The sequence below is a fragment of the Trachypithecus francoisi genome, unplaced genomic scaffold, assembly GCF_009764315.1.
Source record: "Trachypithecus francoisi isolate TF-2019V2 unplaced genomic scaffold, Tfra_2.0 Lachesis_group3, whole genome shotgun sequence".
Lineage (NCBI taxonomy): Eukaryota > Metazoa > Chordata > Mammalia > Primates > Cercopithecidae > Trachypithecus > Trachypithecus francoisi.
The window spans coordinates 156,946,571-156,968,011 of NW_022681468.1; the positions used below are offsets into that span (position 1 = coordinate 156,946,571).

At 40.8% G+C, this 21,441-nt stretch overlaps 1 pseudogene; it reads left to right on the plus strand.

Moving 5' to 3' along the window:
• Positions 1 to 20,263: 20,263 nt before the first annotated feature.
• Positions 20,264 to 20,347, plus strand: LOC117071957 (annotated as a pseudogene).
• Positions 20,348 to 21,441: the final 1,094 nt, after the last annotated feature.

Sequence of the window (21,441 nt, forward strand, 5' to 3'; positions counted from 1 at the left end):
ACTGTTTTATGTGCAGGTGTATTTTTGTGATGTAAATAATAATGTGCAATAGATTCCATTCTTTTAGTTATTATGTTGTTAACTCTATCAGTTTCAGGAGAAAATTATATAAAGACATTGAAGAAGACCTGAATAAATGTACCACACTCAAAGATAAAAAAAGATATTGAGAAAAAAAATATTGTGAATATGTCAGTTATCCTCAAATGAATCTATAAATTTAACACAATGTGGCTAAACTACCCTGTGTGTTGGTGCTCATGTGTGTGTAACTTGATAAGTTAATCCTAAAAATTATACGGGAGATAAAAGGAGCAAGAATAGCTGAGACAGTTGAAGAAAAAAGAATAATAGGAAATGGGATTGGGACTGGGGGGGCTTTCCACACCACACAAAAACACATCCCCCACTTCCCTCCCCATGCTCCACCTCCAGGCCCTGGTAGCCACCATTCCATTCATTGCTTCTATGAGCTCTTTTTTTTTAAAAATCCATATGTAAGGGAGATTATGCAGTATTTGTCTTTATGTGCCTGGTGCCTGGCCTCTCTCACTAAGCATAACTTTAAAAATGTCTTGCAATCAAATTGAATTTTAACACACACACACACACACTCACTCTCTCTCTGTCACACACACACACACACACACACACACACACACACAAACACATGGAATCTTGATACTGACAGAGTTGAAAGTATAAATCATTACAATAAGTGATGCTAAGACAACTAGTTAGCACATGCATAAACAATAAAACTGAATCCCCACTTCATGACTCACACACCAACCAATTCCAGTGGATTACATATTTAAATGTAAAAAGAAAAACTTTGAAAATGTTAGAAGAAAATAAGAATATCTTTGACATTGCAGTAGAAAAGGATCACTTAAATAAAAAACAAAAAATAAAGGTTAATACCTCAAATTGCATTGAGATTAACAATATGGTTTTGGCTGGGCGCAGCAGCTCATGCTTGTAGTCCCAGCACTTTGGGAGGACAAGGTAGGTGGATCTCAAGGTCAGGAGGTTCAAGACCAGCCTGGCCAAGATGGTGAAACCTCGTCTCTACTAAAAATGCAAAAAAAAAAAAAAGAAAAAAATTAGCCAGGCCTGGTGGCAGGCCCCTGTAGTCCCAGCTATCTGGGAGGCTGAGGCAGGAGAATGGCATGAACCCAGGAGGTGGAGGTTGCACTGAGCCGAGATGGCGCCACCGCACTCCAGCCTGGTGACAGAGCAACACTCCATCTCAAAAAAAAAAAAATATGTTTCATGAAAAGACAAAGTAACACATAAGCCACAAACGGGAAGATCTTTGTAACACATAACCAACAGGTTAACAGTTATAATGTCCAAAGAACTACTATGAATTATTTAGAAAAGAAAGTAACCCAAAGCCATGAGCAGATATTTCAAAGAAAAAACACCACCACCAATATATAATAAATATATAAAAAAGATACTCAACCTTAATGGTAAAATTAAAGACACAGTGTGACACCATTTCACTCCATCAGATTTGAAATAAAAGAAAATCAGTAATGGCAAAGATACTGAACAAGGAGGGCTCATATACTTACGGTGGTAATGACAACTCAAATGAACACAACCTTGAAATATAGCTTGTTATATATAATACTGACAGGTGGAAACAGCTGGGCATCTGGGTCCGGTGGGGACTTGGAGAACTTTTCTCTCTAGCTAGAGGATTGTAAATACACCAATCAGCACTCTATAAAATGGACCAATCAGCACTCTGTAAGATGGCCCAATCAGCGCTCTGTAAAATAGGCCAATCAGCACTCTGTAAGATGGACCAATCGGCACTCTGTAAAATGGACCAATAGGCGCTCTGTAAAATGGACCAATCAGCACTCTGTAAGATGGCCCAATCCGCGCTCCGTAAAATGGACCAATCAGCAGGATGTGGGTATGGACAAATAAGGGAATAAAAACTGCCACCCCAGCCAGCAGTGGCAACTCTCCGGGGTCCCCTTCCCCAACGTGGAAGGTTTGTTCTTTGGCTCTTCATAATAAATCTTGCTGCTGCTCACTCTTTGGTTCCGCACCACTTTTAAGAGTTGCAACACTTACCACAAAGGTCTGCAGCTTCATTCCTCAAGTCAGTGAGACCACAAACCCACTGGGAGGAGCAAACAACTCCAGGCATGCCACCTTTAAGAGCTGTAACACTCGAGGTCCGTGGCTTCATTCTTGAAGTCAGCGAGACCAGGAACCCACCAGAAGGAATGAATTCTGGACACAATATGGAGGAAGAGGACACAGTATGGAGAAAGAGGCATATAGCCCATTTGACCCTTAAATTTCATTTCTAAGTACAAATCCTGAAGAAATCCTCACAGAAGTACAAGAATGTTTATCACAGTAGCGTATGAAATAGCACACACAGAAACACACCCAAAGCCCCAAACTATCCACTGACAAGAAAAAAATCATAATGATAGATACACTAGAATACCACAGAACAGCTGAAAATTGATGAGAACCATATATATTAGTATAAGTGAAACTGATAATATTAATAAAAGAAGTTTCAGAAAAATATATACAGTGTGACACATCTATATAAAAATTACAATTATCAGAGTGGAGAATCAGGAAAAATAACTAATGGGTGGTTCTAGGCTTAATACCTGGGTGATGAAATAATCTGTATAACAATGATACAAGTTTACCTGTATAATAAACCTGTACATGTACCCCTGAACTTAAAAAAAAATGTAAATGGCCAGGCGTCGTGGCTCAAGCCTCTAATCCCAGGACTTTGGGAGGCCGAGGCAGGTGGATCACGAGGTCAGGAGATTGAGACCATCCTGGCTAACACGGTGAAACCCCATCTCTACTAAAAATACAAAAAAAAAATTAGCCGGGCACGCTGGCGGGCACCTGTAGTCCCAGCTACTCGGGAGGCTGAGTCAGGAGAATGGTGTGAACCCGGGAGGTGGAGCTTGCTTGCAGTGTGCCGAGATCGCACCACTGCACTCTAGCCTGGGCAATGGAGCAAGACTGTGTCAAAACAACAATAACAATAAAAAAAAATTAAATAAAAAATATTTTTATTAGTGTTGGGAGAAATACCTACAAGCAAACACTAAAGAGAAGCAAGAGAATGACAAATTCTGGTTAGAGGTTATCTCTGAAGAGGAAAGAGAGAAATACAATTGGGGAGGGGGACACAGTTATTGGTAATGCCCTGTTGCTTTAGCTGAATAGCAAGTATGTGAGTGTTCAGTTTATCTTTATTGTTTGTACCTTACATATGGGTACTAGATATTTTTACTTGTATAAAATATTTCATAAAGTTACCAAGGCTTCAAACTCTACTTTCCAAAAAGTTGCCATGAAATTGGTTAATATTGTTCTATATTACAGAGAGAAGATAGTTTTAGAAATGTGGAAACATGGAGAGGAATCAGTGAATTCAACTGAGTTCTAACACATTCTGTAGTAAATACACTCTGAAATCTCTTAATGTGCAAATGACAAAAACTCTTGCAGCTAATACAAAGTATAAGGACAGGAACCACCAAGACACCGGAGGGGATTTGCGGAGCAAACTTCTGACGCTGTAACTGGCAACCAACCAATAAACAACTGGTGAATTTCACCATGGGCAAATGGGCAGTATTTTTACTGAAAATACAATCTACATTTACTAGTTTGATGGGTTCTCTCTCAGGCAAAACTTAGGAAAGAGACCTTGATGATATCATAAACTATTTTTGAAGACACTGACCCAGTGTGCTGTTACCTAGAAAAACGTCCAACAAAATGTCCACTACCATCAGAAAAGGTGCAAAATATTATCCTAGGATTTTGGAGAATGAGGGTGCTTCCACAGTTGGAATGCTGTGTGAAGTTCAAGTTGTTGCACTTGAAGAAAAATGTAATGGAGCTGGAGGAGACGCAAAAAGATTAAGTATAATGATTAGGTGGATAAAGTTGTGTGCAATGAGGTCACACTTAAATATGAGAGTCTGCCAATCTGGAAAATGGGATTTGAAAGGAAATACCACTAAAATGCATCAGTTTACTTAAAGGTATGGATGAGGTAACCACCTGCTTGTGGAGTGGGGCATCCCAAAGCTTGAGGTAAGGAAGGGGAAGCAAATACATGGGCCTGAAATGTACTAGCTACCCTGTAAGGTGCTTTCTCACACACCAGTTTAGTTTTCTAATACTAAAAGTAATTTGTACAGGCTCATCATGTGAAACTCGTCACTTCAAAAGATGCTACACAGTCAATATATAAATTGGCTACTTCTGTATTTTTACCTCTTACCCTTGTTCATGCTCCCATGACTGCATTTATTTACTTACTAATCTATCTTCCCTAATTGTCCTTTAATTTCTTTGAGTGTATCATTAGTTCTATTGCATCTTATATGTCCAGCACACAATACCCAAGAAGTTTAGTGAACGTAATATGTACTTACTATGTAAAATGTTGAATGACCAAAATAGCTTTAGATGCAAATCCAAACATGCATGAATGGTCTGCTAGTGAAATAAAGGATTTGGGGGGACATGCCTAACTTTTGATACTAATGCCTGAAAAAGCCAGATCACACAAAGATACTCTTCTGCAACAATGACTTGCCTGTGGGAGACAAGTGAAGCAGTATAAGGGACCCCTGGGTCCAACCCCAGGTGGCAGTTTGTATGCTTACTACGCACTGACAAAAAATACATACCTGAATATATACAGCATAAAATACATCTCTATGCAGCAGATAGTAGTGATTTGGAGAGTCCCATTTTATCTTCCTCTAAAATGTCTGCATGAGTCAAAGACCCATGAAGGAAAAGGTCAATATAGGCCTTAGGTAATGGACAGACCAGTTGAAGAATTGATCAATAAACTAATTTGATTCAGCCAACACAATGGACATTACTTCCACGGTTGTAAGACTAGATTAATTTAGGCCAAAGAGTTGGATTCTATTGATTTTTCTATCCTGACTTCATATAAGCCAGACTTTGAAAAACTAATTCAATGTGGAATTATTGAGACTAGAAAAATATTCTCATCTCGGCCAGTCACGGTGGCTCACGCCTGTAATCCTAGCACTTTGGGAGACCGAGGCAGGCAGATCATGAGCTCAGGAGTTTAAGACCAGCCTGGCCAACATAGTGAAATCTCATCTCTACTAAAAAAACAAAACAAAACAAAACACACCCACACACACAAAATTAGCTAGGCGTGGTGGTGGGCACCTGTAATCCCAGTTACTCTGTCTCAGAATAAAAAAGAAAGAAAAATCTTCACATCTAATGAAATATAAGTGGGTCTCTGTGGTCAAAAATTCGGAAACATGGTTGACTACCTCAAGAATAGTTTCATAGTCACCTGGAAACAGGATTTAAATGCAGCAGTGTTGCAAAACTCAGGGGCAAGCATCGTAAGAGAAGAAAAAGTCTTGGAACAGCAAATTTTCCGCAAACAGATGAGGCTACAGGGTGAGGGCTGGCAGGTTAACATAGGTGTGCTGTTTTGAAAACTACATTTATGTAGTTCAATAACATCCTTTGTGTTCCCCAGATACCACATTGTTCTTCCTTTTAACTAAATGCAGACACTTGGTATTTTCCCTCCTGTAGTAGACATCTTTTTACATCAGCACCTATGATTTTTATGATCCTCACAAGCTCCTGCTTGTGATGCTTATCTTGGCTTTCTCTAAAAAACTATGCAGCCATGAAGGGAACATGTATTTATTCTCATCCAGAACTGCACAATTAATATTTGTAAGACATCTATGAGTTAAACAAGAGCTAGCATCTTATGAGTAGCCAAATCTGGAGTAAAGCAAGGTAAGCAAAGAGTGAGGGTAACCCAGTGACTTACTAGTAGAAATAATTCCTATCTACTCCAGTAAGTCTTGCTGTTTCTTATCTGAAATACGTTAACAGATTAGTTGATGAGCAAAAACGTCCTCTGGCCCCACAAACTACCCAGTTTCACCACAAAAGGGGCAATGCCTTACTTTTTGGTTTAGGCTTAAATTAGATCAGTAATACATCAACACATACTTTTCTGACCATTTCAAAGAAGGCTAAATCCTCTACGATTATCCTCCATCTTCTATATCCGTTGTCCCCCTCTTCATTTCTTTTTCAGGCTGGAGTGCAGTAATGCATGCTTGGCTCACTGCAGCCTCAACCTCCTTGTCTCAAGCGATCCTCCAACCTCAGGCTCCTGAGTGGCTGGAACTACAGGTGCACACCATCATGCCTGGTTACATTTTTCATATATATATATGTGTGTGTGTGTGTGTGTATGTGTATATATCTGTATGTGTGTATATATATGCACACACACATATACATACTCATATATATATATATATATTTTTTTTTTTTTTTGCAGAGAGGGAATCTTGCCATGTTGCCCAACCTGGTCTAGAACTCCTGGACTCAGGTGATCCGCCCACCTCAGCCTCCCAAAGTGTTGTGTTTATAGGTGTGAACCACTGTGCCCAACCCCTCTCTTCCTTTTCAGAAGTAGAAATTATTAGGTTTATCTCCTTCCAGACATATCTATACATACATATACACACACTTATATGTATGTGTGATTGTACATAAATGTAGCTACAGAAACTATAGGGTGTCTCATAAAGGGTATGTGATACTTTTTTCCTCCTCGCCCACTCAGTGCATCTTAGAGATCCCTGTGTGTTGAGCTGGATACAGATCTAACTCATTCTGTTTAGCTGCTCCATAGGTGGTTTCCCGTGGATATGGGAGCACTTTTGCTTTTGTTATGTGGCAGTAGATATTCTGATGCTTACCTCCTGGCTAGTTATACTGAAGTAGAAATGCTGGGTTGGATAGATACTTCTAACTCACCTCCTAACGTGGTTGTACCCTTTATAATCCCACCAGCAATGTGTCAGTTACTCCACACTTTCACCCATTCTTGATATTACAACGTTTAGAGCAATTCACTTTGACAAGTCTTTTTTGAGCCCCTAAGTCTAGTTGTTCCTCTACGCAGTAATAGGTAAGATGGGCCTAAAAAAAATAAAGGGTAAGAAGGCAATTTACACTCTCTTCTGAGGCTGCCAGCAGTTGGAGAGTTTACTGAGACAGAACAGGGACCCACTCTTGGGGGCCTGCCAGACATCTCTCACCCCCAGAGCATGGAGATAAAGGAAAGTCTTAAATTTCTTCAAGGGAAATTCCTGGCACCTAGCCAGCCTTGAGAAGCAAATGAGCAACATGAGAAGCAAGAAGGTAGTAGGAGCTTAAAACAGTAGCCAAGGAAGGTAAAGTCAGAAGAGTGTTTTGTTCCTCATAGAAACTGAAGATAACATCCTAACCCATGTCCCTGAGTTGTTTTTCGGAAACCCACACCTACACCGAATCCCCCTCAGATAAGGGGGAAACTGAGGACAGAATTCTCACCACTGTTCTTTGTTCTAAATTTCTTTCTAAGGGGCCTGGAGGAGGTCACATCCATATGCCAGTGCTAACATTCTTTTCTGCTGACCCAAAATTTTTAGATAAAGCTCTCCCTCCTTAACCAATTGCAGAGAAGAACATCTTCAAATCCGTCTATGGATCTGTGGGTCCCCACTTTGAGATGCCCTCCCTTTTTAAGTCAAACCAATGTGTAGCCTTGATGTGCCGATTTATCACTTTGCCTGTGACTTCTGCCTCCCCACCTTTAAAAACCCTTATCTATAAGGCATCAGGGAGTTTGGGTCCTAAGCATTAGCTGCCCGATTCTCCTTGCTTGGCATCCTACAATAAATGCCTCATTTTTACTCACTGCAATCCTGATATAAGTGTTTGGCTTTGCTGCACTGGGTGAGTGGACTGGATAATACTAACAGTTATCGCTCTCAAAACAAATAGTGTACACCTCCTCTTCCTGTTTTTTGCTCATGTTGGCTGGAAATTGCACCCATTCACGTGCCCTCCTTCCCCCTCATCTTAGACCAACCACCAGCACACCCAGCCAGAAGGCCCCGTGGGCCCTAGACGACTGGCTGGCTGAAGGTACACTAGAGAACCAAAACAAAGCCTTTTTTCCCACTGCTGCTATTCCTATTTCCGAAAGAAACACTAATAATAAACCATCTTTTGAAAAGAAATCTTGTTTATGTTATACAATATTTAACAGAGCTCTGCCTTTCCAGAAGCCTACTGTCAGAGCTACTCAGTCACTTAGATTAGCTTCCTAAATTATTCATTCCATTTTTTGTGATTTTCCTATACATGCTTAAGAGTTCTCAATAAATAAGTTTAAGTAAAATGTATAAAGGAAGAAGTCCCCTAAAAATAGTGTTTTGGGAGGGGATAATAAAGAGGACGGTTGGTGTGGATGCATTCAAAGTGCTGAGCTGTGTGTCCTCTGAGAGATTCATTAAAGCACAATGAAAACATTAGAGACAGCAATGGCATATTTAACTAGTCAATTAGAGCACCATTAAAAGCGCAAATCCGATCATCAGCGTCTGCCTTTCAGAAGCCCAGAGAAAGAAAGAGGAATCCTGCAGCTCTGTGTTCCTGCTATTATCTCAGATTTTAAAACCTTTCTCAGAAGAGGCCGACTTTTACAAGGAAGATAGTCTATAAGAAAAAAAACATACATCTCTTTGAGCTACGTGACAATCCTTAGTGACACCTATACTTGGCTAATGTAGGGTACTCATCAGGCTGCAAACAAGTTCCCTTGCTTATTCCCAAATTTCCCTACCAGCTCATAACTGAGTGGAGATAAAATTGTAAGTCTTCTGGGGATCCTGGTGGAACAACTCTTAAAATTGCTTAGACACATTTGCAAGATCCCTCCCAGGCCTCCTGCATCATGTTTCAACGATTATTCTAAGGGAGTATGAGAAAACGAAGGATGTGAAGAGGGAAAACAAACTCCTGCAGTGCCCGCCCACTAAACAAAGTGTCATTTTTCCTCCAAGATGTCTCCGCCACTGGGCAACTTGACAAGTAGGTTCTTGTGGAAGTGCCATTGCTGAAATTCCCAAGCTCTAACAGTGAAGAATCTCAGCAGCTTCAGGACACAGAAGTCACGGGATGTTCAAGTCACACTTGGGTACCTGCTATGTTGTGTTATCTCAGGTATTTGAGAAGTTCTGTGAAAACCTTAACGTGGTACCCTACAGAATTATGCTAACAACTTTGACTTTTCTTCATTAACATGTATCCCCTGAACTATAACTGTTTATTACTCATTTTAAAAATATGAAGTCTGCTAAGAATGATGGTTTCCAGCTGCATCCATGTCCCTACAAAGGACGCAAACTCATCATTCTTAGCAAACTATCACAAGAAGAGAAAACCAAACACCGCATGTTCTCACTCATAGGTGGGAACTGAACAATGAGATCACTTGGACTCGGGAAGGGGAACATCACACACTGGGGCCTATCATGGGGAGGGGGGAGGAGGGAGGGATTGCATTGGGGAGTTATACATGATATAAACGTTATGCACATGTACCCTAGAACTTAAAGTATAATAAAAAATAAAAAAAGAAAAAAAAAAATATGAAGTCATGGGAAAAATCCTCTAAGTTAATTGGGTCTCATGATGTGAATGCTAGAAAATAAGGAATCTAGTAAGCTTAGATTGAAACACACCTGAAAAGTTTTTTTGTTTTTGTTTTTTTGCTCGTCTTCCTCTTAGAGGAGAGAGGGAAAAAAATCCTGAATAAGCTAAAATCAAGGTTTTGTTTCTACATGGGTATTTATGTTGCCTTAAATGGATATAGGAAAACCCAGAAATATAGGTCTAAGGTATTTTGTTTTTATTATTTGTTCAACAAGAGGATTTTGTTTATCTGAGATATCTGGGTGAGGATTATTAAAATCTTCAAAGCACATGACTTAATATCGACCTGCACATGAAGACTTCATAAAATAGAGAGAAAGCAAAACCTTTCTTTGAGCAGAGTTTTTTAAACCCAAGAGAGCACCTATCATCACTAATAACTGAATGGTCCACATGTTAAGGATCATTGTGCCATTTGATGTGGAATTAGCTCATTAACTCGAATGCAATACAAGAGATGGGGACAGGTAGAAAAAGAAGGAAATGTGCACCATCTATATGATGAACAATAAGCTTATCTGGAAATTCTAGATCATTCAGTATTGGGGTGGCCTTCTACTACCACAAACCAAAGACAAAGACACAAGCCTTACCTTCAGGGAGCTTACAATACAAAGATAACAGACAATGCATGGCACCATGTTATACCTGATGATAGGGATAAGGGGAAAGAGGTCAGGTCAGAGAGATCTCCGTTTCTGGGAGAAGAAGGGATTTCAGAAAGACTTCAGCAAGACAGTAGTCCCCACATGACTATTTACTGTCCACTTAAGGCCTGCCCTTTGCTATTCTCTTTGGATCAGAGCTTCTACCCAGAAATAAGACTGCCCAGCGGAAATGGGGGAAAAGAGATACGGCCATGAGGCACCTTTAGTGTCTGACTAATAGGCTCCAGTTTCATGTTTTATATTCATCAATCTCAACTTGCTCTTTCTACCTCTGGCTTTCATTGTGCTACCATTGACTGGTTCTGCTCGGAGATGTGAGGGGAGCTTTGCACAGGTGCATAAATAATTCATTTCAGAGAGAGCCACGAATAAACTTCTAGTGATGGAATACAACATCCCATTCCAGAAAATAAAGTCAAGAGTTTGAAAAGAGATTGTCATCCCAAAAAGCATTTTTCAAAAAGAGAATACTAGTCACAAATCTGCACTGAAGAGAATACCCACAACATACACACACAAAAAATGTAGTTGTGAGCAGAGTTCTTTATTACTACCAATCAGAGTTTGCATATTTTTCATTTGTTTTTTAGAGATGAGGTCTATGTTGCCTAAAACTCCTGGGCTCACGTGATCTTCCAGGTTCAGCCACCCAAGCAGCTGGGACTATAAGTGCACACCATTGTACCCAGCTTGGAATCATTTTGGCCTGTAGTCAGAAATATCTTAACATCCATTCGTGAAATAAAATTGGGGCCAAATCCAGCAAAGAGTAGAACATTAAATTTTTATACTACTGTACTTTTAGAGAGAATACCCACAGACTCACATACCCACACACTTCTATACCCTGTGCAGTGCCTTTCTGCATATCCTCCTGGATCCCTGGATCCATCAGAGACCTCTCTAGCTGGCAACTATGGAACCCAGCTGTTACGAACTAAATGTTTGCATCTCTCTCTTCCTCCAGATTCATAAGTTGAAGTCTAAATCCTTCATGTGATGGCATTTGGAGGAGGGGCTTCTGGGAGATATTTAGATTCTGAGGGTGGGGCCTTTATAAATGGGATTTGTGCCCTTATAAGTAGACAGAAAGACTAGAGCTCTCTTTTCCCATCATGTGAGGATATAAGAGAAACCAGCAGTCTGCAACCCAGAATGGGGCTCTCACCAGAACCTCATCATGCTGGTACCACGATCCCACACTTCCAGACTCTAGAACTGAGAGATACAAATTTCTGTTGTTTATAAGCCACCCAGTCTATGGTATTTTGTTATAGCAGCCAGAATAAACTAAGATGCCAGCAAATAAGACCGAGGTTCCAATCCTGGTTCTGCCACTAATCAGCTGGTAATATACTTAACTACCAGCCTCAGTTATATCTTTGTTAAATCCAGATGATAAGAATACCCAAAAGGGTTATATGTACATAAAAGCCCTTAATAAACCACGTATCTTGTGTAGTGTTTTTTCTAATTAAACTGCCTTTAGTACAAAAAGTTACACCCTTACCACTAAAAGGATGGGAAAGTACTACTTCCAGGAGCAACAATTTTTTTTAACAACTAGCTAAAAAATAGGGAATAGTGCCTGTAGCCTGCAGTCTTTTGAACTCAGGAACAAAGGCCCATCCTCACTCCTGAGCCTGGATCCATCATCATCTGAAATCTGGAAGCCAGGGTGAAGAGCACCAAAGGACCACAGGGGGTGCCCACATTTGCCACGTTTTCTTAAAAAAAAAATTAACATGTTTCAACTCAGTAATTTCAAAGTATTGAAATAAAAGTATTTTAAAGTATGAATTCAATTCCTGATATTTTTCTATTTCGCTTCACCTGTCAAGAGTCTCATAACTAAGTTTTACATCTACTTTACAAAGAATGCTTAGTATATGCTAAGTACATGCTTAGTATTTGCTGTAACTTTTCTCCTCACACTGCCTCCTTCTCATTAAATACCTCTTCAAAATAGTACTACTGATTTGTAGCTGTAATTAAGATTTTTCATCTTTACATAAGATCAGAGAGTCAGGGAGACCAATTACAAACAATGTAGGACCATATCAGTACATTTTCTTGAAAGATTTAAAGATTAAAAAAACAACAAAATTGTGAGTCTCAACCTAGTAGAAGCTTCAGACCAAATGGTGTCAGAAAACAGACTGTGGACCATAGCAGACAACACAGGGTTATTTTGTTGGTGTTTATTTCTGAATTGCTACCTATTGTGGTCTCCCTCTCGAATCCTTCGCAAACAGCAGGATTTCTCTTCTCTCTATAGTTTTAGATTTCACCAGAAATTCAGAAGCTGAGTCAGGACTACATGTGGTCCCATCTGCCAAGCAAGAAGGCTGAACTGTTTTGGCAATACAATCATGACAGGAGGAGTTAGAATTTCCCACAGCCTCTCCAGAAAACAGACAGACTACAATTGCTCCAACTAGATTTTACATTCCTCAAAGCCACAGGACAAGCCAGAACATTTATCTTGAAAAGCCTCATTAACAGAAACATCTTATGCAATTCTTTATCTCCCTTAGGGGGCTATCAAAGTGACTTATACCAACTGGGTATTCAACGGAGTTGCTGAATAAATAAAACACGGTGGAGATCAACACTAGCACACAGGATTCATCCATGGTGCACTTTTAAGGAGTCTGTTGACTGTATGGCCACATGAAAGGACAGGTAAGTTTTAAGATGTGGAAACTCTTCCCACAATCCTAACCATGCCAAGCTAGAAAACAAGCGAACGGGGCTGATTTCTGTAAGTAAAGTCATTCCCATATTGACGTTTTCTTCTTCTTGTTTTTAAAAATGTTGCCAGGCTGGACTCAAACTCGTGGGCTCAAGTGATTTTCCTGCCTTAGCCTTCCAAGTAGCTGGGGCTACAGGCACACATCACCATGCCCAGCTTCCCATCTTTGCATCTTGATAGAGGCCCTATAGTGCTCCTCATATAAATAAGATATGATAAATGAGATAAATAAGACACAGAAGAGTTCACAAAAACCCCCATGTGATGACAGATAATCACTCCAACAGAGATAAGTGAGCCTAGACCCAGTCCAATATGCCAGGCGGGGCTTCAGAGACAGGAATCTTTTTATAGGCTTCAGAGAAAAGACAATTTCCTTCTATGTGGCTCAATCAGGCAGATGGGAGAGCATGCACTGAGCTATTAGTCACATGCTTATCTGGTCTATACTGACCAGTGGCTTAGGAGGGCAGCAGACAAGGCTAGCGACCTGCGCTGCAAAGGGCCTCTTACAAAGTACCAAACAGTTTGAAGTTTGTTTTGAGAAAATAGAAATTTGAAGTGGCTCAAGCAGAGAAGTTCCATAATCAGGTTTTTAGAAAAGTAAGTCTGCAGGCAGTGTAACAGCACCCCAACTAACCCCATTTGTCTATGTGCCAAGCAATGTACTAAGGGTTTGACGTGCCTCGTCTTCACAATAGCCCTGTTGGGTAGCCAATGTTGTCCTCTTTTAAAGGTAAAGAAACGGGTGTTCACTGAGATTAACTGACTTGTCTGAAGTGTCATGGCTAGTAGTGGCAGAGCTGGGACTCAGACCAGGTTCTCACTCTGATGCCTGTGTGCTTAAGCACTACAGTCTACTGCCTGCAGTATTTGGAGGAATGAGAAAAATAGGAGATCAAGAAATGAGAGCACGGTGTGCAAGCCACTGTACTAGCTTAGCCCAGCGAGGAGGGACATCTGAACCAGGGCAAGGAGAGTTCAGCAGGAGAACTAGCGAGACACATTGACACGGCTCAGAGCTGCTGTTTAGCAAGCTGATCCTGGTGCACTGGAGGATATTTCAGAGCAAAGGGTGTTCTTCAAAATTTTTAAAAGAATGTTTCAACTTACAAGCGTTAACTTGGAAATAAAACTCTATAATCAATTATTTTCTATGGCAAAAATAGGAACACTTAAGAAACCCAATGAACAAAAATGTTCTCAAAGCTTATTACGCACTATAAAACATTTTTGCATTTTCCAAATCCAGGGTGCGTAAGAGCACAAGATTCTACTTCACACCCACTAGGATGGCTATGACAATATTAAAAAAAAAAAACTGGAAAATAATAAGTGTTGATAAAGATGTGGAGAAATCAGAATCCTTGTGCATTGCTGGTGGAAGTGTAAAATGGTGCAGCCTCTGTGGAAAACAAGTTTGGTGGATCCTCAGAAAGTTAAACATAGGGCCGGGCGCGGTGGCTCAAGCCTGTAATCCCAGCACTTTGGGAGGCCGAGACGGGTGGATCACGAGGTCAGGAGATCGAGACCATTCTGGCTAACACGGTGAAACCCTGTCTCTACTAAAAAAATACAAAAAAACTAGCCGGGCGAGGTGGCGGGCGCCTGTAGTCCCAGCTACTTGGAGGCTGAGGCAGGAGAATGGCGGGAACCCGGGAGGCGGAGCTTGCAGTGAGCTGAGATCCGGCCACTGCACTCCAGCCTGGGCGACAGAGTGAGACTCCGTCTCAAAAAAAAAAAAAAAAAAAAAAAAAAAAGAAAGTTAAACATAGAATTACCATGTGACCCAGCAACTCCACTTCTAGGTATATATGCAAAGGAACTGAAAGCAGGGACTCAAACAGATACTTAAAGGCCAATTTACAATAACCTAAGGTGGAAACAACCAAAGGATCTGTCAACAGATACATGGATAAACAAAATACAGCCTATACATACAATTGAATTTTATTCAGCTATGAAAAAGGAATGAAGTTCTGATACATACTACAACATGGATAAACTCTGGAAACATTTTGCTAAGTGAAATAAGTCAGACACAAAAAGACAAATATTGTATAATTTCAATTATATGAAATTTCTAGAACAGGCAAATCCATAGACACAGAAGGTAGATTTGAGATGACTGGGGCTGGAGGCAGGGACGGAGAGTTACTGCTTAACTCTGGTTGCAAAGTCTCTATTTGTGGTAATGGAGATGTTTTGGAACTAGTGGTGATGGTTGTAAAACACTGTGTAAGTACTCACCACCACTGAATTTTAACCATTAAAATTAAAACTTGTTAAATTGGCAAATTCAATGTTATATATGTGTTACAATTTAAACCTCCTTGAAGCAAAATAAAAACACTAATGTGCAAAGTTGCCTCAACTACAAGAGGGAATAAATGCAACCTATCTTGTCTTTAGGTCTATGTCAAATGCAAATATGCTTAGAACTAGATGCCTTTAAAATATATTATTCAAAACAATTCAGTGGCTTCCTGCAGGCTAATATCTAAACTGTTTTACAGGGGATACAAGGCCCCTGCTGATCTTGTTCCTACTTACCTGTCCAAGCCCAAGCTCATCTCCCATACTGCCTCTGCTATCTATAAATTTATGGCCCCACAATACAGAAGAGTCCCAGGACATGCCAGGTTCTCTCATCTCTCTCTGCTTGTCCACGCAGTTCTGTGTACTTAGAAGGGGCTCACATACCCCCTACCCCCAACTCTTATCATCTAGGCTAATCCATGATCCAGCCTTCCCTACACTTCTGAAGCTCCTTTACCCATGGCCCATTACCTTGATTTATCCCTCCGCGATGGCAATCATAATATTCCAATTCCTCACTTGCATGTCTATATTCTACTGGACTGTTACTTTATTAAGAACAGGAACTATGTCATTCCTTGTTTCTCTACAAGGACTAGTATTCCATAAATGGTTTTTAAATAAATGAGCAAGAGAGTAAGCCCAGCACTCAGCTGGGGAGTCAAGATTCTGATCACCTGCATTCAAAGACAAAGTCACTCACTGCTGCTGCCTCACTGTCCTTCAATGGACACCAAGTTTAAGTATGAATACCAGGTGTCAGGTAAAAAAACAAACACAAAAAAACAAAGTCAGAAAAGCCTCAAAGGATCACCCGCACAGTGAGACGATCCACACAACCTGGAACCTGAGGAAGTTCTAAGAAGGCAGGTGGGAAGCAGTTTATTGAAAGTGTGCTCCATGTGAAACAGAATTGTTCAGTTATAATAATGAACTGAAGTAGCACTGTGGTGAAGGGAAGCAAAATCTTAAGGTGAAGAGTAAAACTGTTAGTAATCACCCAATACTACCAACCTCAAATGGGTAATTTGACGATTCTTATCTAAATATGTCTGTTTCCAAGCAGACAGTCTTCCACATTTTATGGGACTACATTAAACCTTTAAAATCCATCCATGTTTCTTTGTTCTGCTTCTACATCCGATAACTGGATTACTCTGAAGCTCCACCTAACAGATGGAACTGATATAAATAGGGGATTTTCCAGTCATCAGGCAACAAATGCCTCTAAATAAAAATCAACAAACTAATACTCAGATTTATCAAGTCCTGTGAGTTTGGTCACCATGAATTACGGCCTCATCAGCACTACACAAACATAATTAAAAGTGGGGCATTTGGTCCTTTGGCACTGAGAATCACATCCTGAGTAATGATGTCTTTCAGGGCTTACAGTTCTTCCTTGTGGCTAACATGAGGGTTATTGGAAGCAAGACTTTGTCCCGGTCACCTTTCTTCCTCCCCTCTAACAGGCTAGAGGGCTGCTATACTCCCTAGAGTTCTCCTTTCATCATTAGCTACTTCGAGCTCCACTCAATTTTTATTATATACAACTCCCATTTATACCATTGTTTCTTTTGGAAAACTCATTGCACATCCCCAACAGCCAGCTTGAAAACAAACTTTTTGACCACTTTCAAGTTGGAGTCTATGTATTGCCTTTGGCCGGATTGGATGGGAGTCACTCCTGATGATGCGTCCTTTGAATTTCTGTGCTACTGCTAACAAGACCCTTTTTTACCAGCATGCCGGATCCTTACCCAATTAGACACACATATCAATACCCCATCCTTCTGCTTTTTGGTAGCTTATCAAGAAGCCAAGGGGGCAGCCTGGAGCCCTGCCCAACACTTGGAGATGACCATGTGTTCTGGATCTCACCTCACGGAGGCACAACCTGACGCCACAGCAGGTGTCTTGCTGGTCTTCAAGGCATTCCGAAAAGAAACAAACGGAACTGTGCTGTGATGCAGTCCCCAGTGGCCTAGTAAGTAGTTTATCTAAAGGTTACGACACATGTCATCAGAACCTCACAGAAGCTGTAACATGCTCATTTCAGAAGGACGTGGCTTGGCCTCGTCCCAAGTGCTCAGGGACAGAGAAGGCTCACACACGCCCTTCAACAAGTCCAATTTGTAAGTCCTCACTCATGCTCCTCATCTCACATCTGAGGGCTGAACCTATGTTGAAGCTGATGCTACAGCGAGAGTGGTGAGCAGCAGGGCCTAGGCCTGGATCTCAACTCCTGTTCCCCGACTTAGGCCCATGCACAAACCTGAGATTGTTACTCATTCCCTTTGAGGCTCTGTGTTCTCAGCTTTAATGGGTACATCACATATAAATCCTGAGGTCTGAAAAGCTGACCAAAAGACAGTACTGCTAAGAACCGATCATTACAAACATGAGGGACAGAAACCTGTTCTTTACTAATTACTGAGACTGATTCATGAGCCTGGCTCCCTCTAATACACTGCCCACATACCTGTTCTCTCTACTGGCTGGGCTGGCTTCTCCTTGCATCCCTTCCATTTTAACTTAACCATTTTAACTCCCTCTGAAAGCTCTGGGGGAACTGAAGCAGTAAGGAGGCGGCAGCTCAGCAGGGTCCTGGAAAGATTGAGGGCTGAGGCCAAGCCCACAGAAGCTATAATGGAAAAAAAACACTCTTGGCTTAAAATCAGAAGATTTTAAATTGTCATTTTTGCAAAAATAGGCTCTGTTTATTTGGCGGTTAAATAAAAACTAAAAAAGATAACACTGTTCATTCAGGGGTAATGTGAGAAATGATGGTAATTCAAAGCCTTGGATGCCTCTGAGTCCTTTTACATTGTGGCTGCTTTGTGCTCATTGTACCAAGAAAACACTTTTCACAGTCCTGTGGCTTGGAACTGAGATGTCCCTCTCATATTGGTCTGTTGTTTTTAATTTAATTTGTTGAACTATAAACACAAACCTCTGGGCACTAGCAACTCTGAGAGAAAGGATGGCCCAGCCTGACCCCTGAAGGGCCTGGAGAAAAATCAGGTGAAAGTTGAAAGCACTCTACAACATCCCTGCCACCCCCTCACCCCCATTTCACATTAGCCTCTCACCCTGCCCCATTAGGGTGTTTGATGATTGAATCTTTTTTTTTTTTTTTTTTTTTTAAAAGAGACGGAGTCTTGCTCTGTCTCCAGGCTGGAGTGCAGTGGCATGATCTTGGCTCACTGCAACTTCCACCTCCCGGGTTCAAGTGATTCCCCTGCCCCAGCCTCCCAAGTAGCTGGGAGTACAGGCACCTGCCACCACTCCCGGCTAATTTTTTGTATTTTTAGTAGAGATGGGGTTTCACCACGTTGGCAAGGATCGTCTCAATCTCCTGACCTTGTGATCCATCCGCCTCTGCCTCCCAAAGTGCTAGGATTACAGGTGTGAGCCACCGCACCTGGCCGAATCTTTGTTTATAGTATAGATTGAGATGGAGTTCACATTTCATGGAAGTCATTCTTTCAAAGAGTACAAGTCAGGGGTTTTCAGTATGTTCAGAGTTATGCAGCTTTCACTGCCATCTGATTTTTAAACACTTCACCACTCCCAAAAGAACCACCATACGCATTAGCGGTCATTCTCCATTCCTCCTTACCACCAGCCCCTGGCAACCACTCATCTCCTTTGTCTCTATGGATTTGCCTATTCTGGCCGTTTTATAAACAGAAACACACAGTATTTGTCCTTCAGTGACCGGCTGTTGAAGTTCCTTTCCAATCCTCTCCATATGCTTTTGCTCCTCTATCCTTCCCTTATAATATGGTACATGCCTTAGGGTTCTTTTCCAGGTCCTCTGTTCATTCCACTCTTTACTTCTTGCCTTGGCAATCTCTCCCCTCCAAAGGCTTTTCACTCCTCTGCTGAAGTCTCTGATCTTTATCTCCAGCCTAGATCTCTCAACAGGCACTGCCTCTTGGGCATCTTTCTTTGAATTTCTCATGAAGTTGGAGGTCTAAAAGTAAGCTCATTGTCTCCTACTGATCTTTCGAAACCCCCTCCTCTGCCAGCATTCCTTATTTCACACCATCTACCTTTGTTTGGGAACCAGAAAGCTAATCATCCTCCTGGAAGCTTCCTTCGCCTTTTTATCCACATCCAATTATCACCAAGCCCCAATAATCTTCCCCAAACCATACAGATTAGATTACTTCCATCCTCAATGTCATTATCCTAGTCCAGGCCTTGGTTTTTCACCTGGATTCATGCAACAACTCCAAATTGGCCTCTGCACCTTAAGTCTTGTCTCCTTTCAACCTATCTCTAGGCTCAGACTGATTGCAAAAGCAGCTCTAATTAGATAATTCCCTTGCATGAGATTCTTCTAAATACCTTATACAACCACTGATCTTCTACACAACCACTGACATCTTCTAATATCTGTTCTCTGCCTCTTTCTCTAGTCTCATGCACCCCTTTTAAATCTAAAATTCAGCTTCATTCATTTTCTCTTCCAATTCACCAGGATCTTTCCTAATTCCAGGCCTTTATTACAGAAAGAATGAATGAATAGCAAGTGAAATCCCTACTCTCCTGGCTCCCCAAATTGACCTTTTTGGCCTGGATAACTCATTCAGGACTCAGTCATCTTTGTAAGGTAATTTTCCCTAAAGAAGCAAGACCCCCAAGAAAAATTTAGGAGCACCTACTGCATGGTACAGGGCAGGTACTCAAAAATGTTTGCAGAATGACTGCTTACCATGACAGCAGGTAGGTAATGGACATGATGGGATTTCTTTTTCCAACGGTAGGTTCTGATCTAGATTATTTTTGCTTTCCTACTTCTATATCGGCATATTTCATCAAAGGGCCTTATCAGAAGCAATGGCTTCCCTTCTTATAAGGTAGACAAAGAACTAGACAAACAGCAGCTCAGTTTTTTAAATTTGTGGGTAAGACTATACTTTCAGGGATCATTTCTATAGTTTGTTAAATTTGTGGGATTTTTTTTTAAATGGAAGGAAAAGAACATGCTGCAAATTCAGAGATCTGCTTCTAGTGTTCCATCTGTCCCTGACTTCCTTTGCTGAAACTGACTTCTTGTGCCTTAACTTCGTCTGCAAAATAATGATCGATTCTACTTTATCAGGATGTTGCAAGAACAAATAAGACATGACATGAAGGTACCTCCACTCTGAATGGAATGGTCTACAAGAAATGCAGTAGATTCACCTTGGTCTTCTATGTCAATATAAAAACATTCATCAACTTACAAGTAACATCACAAACAAAATGTATTATGTTTTGTGGGACTTATAAACAGGCCCTGGGCTTGAGACTCCATAGTCACCTGCTAAACACTCAAACCCCTGACATTCTGATTCTTCTGTTGGTTGCTTTGCAGCAGATAAGGAGGAACGCAATTATATTTTCTTTTTAAGCTTTGCTGGATGCACAACACATCCATTTCCCCTCTCCCACTCTGTATGCAATGCAAATTCTCAAAACAAGGCTTGATTCTCCAAAGGAGAAAGTATGATTATGGTAACACATTAAGAACTGCTGTGAAAAGTCACCTATTGTCTGATAAATTCATAATTATAGGTTGCATCTCTGTTCTCTTAGAGGCATCATAACAGTCTTAGTTTTTAATTCTGCTGGTGGAGAGGAAGACTTTAAATCATTTAGGAGGCCAGCTGTGTTGTACTTCAGCTGCAAAATACGAAAGTTCTCAAGTGTGCTTGGCATATATTCTGAGCTGAAGCATACGCTGCTTATGCAGGCAAAATGTCCTTGTACTGCAGATGCCTGGTAAAGTTTCATGGGGATTTTATACATATGTAGTACATCAACACCAGCGCCCTCACTGATGAGTACACACTGCATCACTTTTTCCTTCTGTTTCACATCTTGTAAGTGGGCACGAATTCAACTTGGTACCATACCACCATGGAATTTTAGAATTAAAAGGAGCCTCAGCAATAATCCAAACACTAAGTTTTAGAGATAAAGAAAATGAAGCCCCAAAGTGTGAGAATTTTATGTGTTCACACTGTCAAATGAAAGGTACTATTTGTGCCTTAGGTCTGACAGAGCCTGTCACCAGAAAGGTACTTTCTTTACATCTTTTCA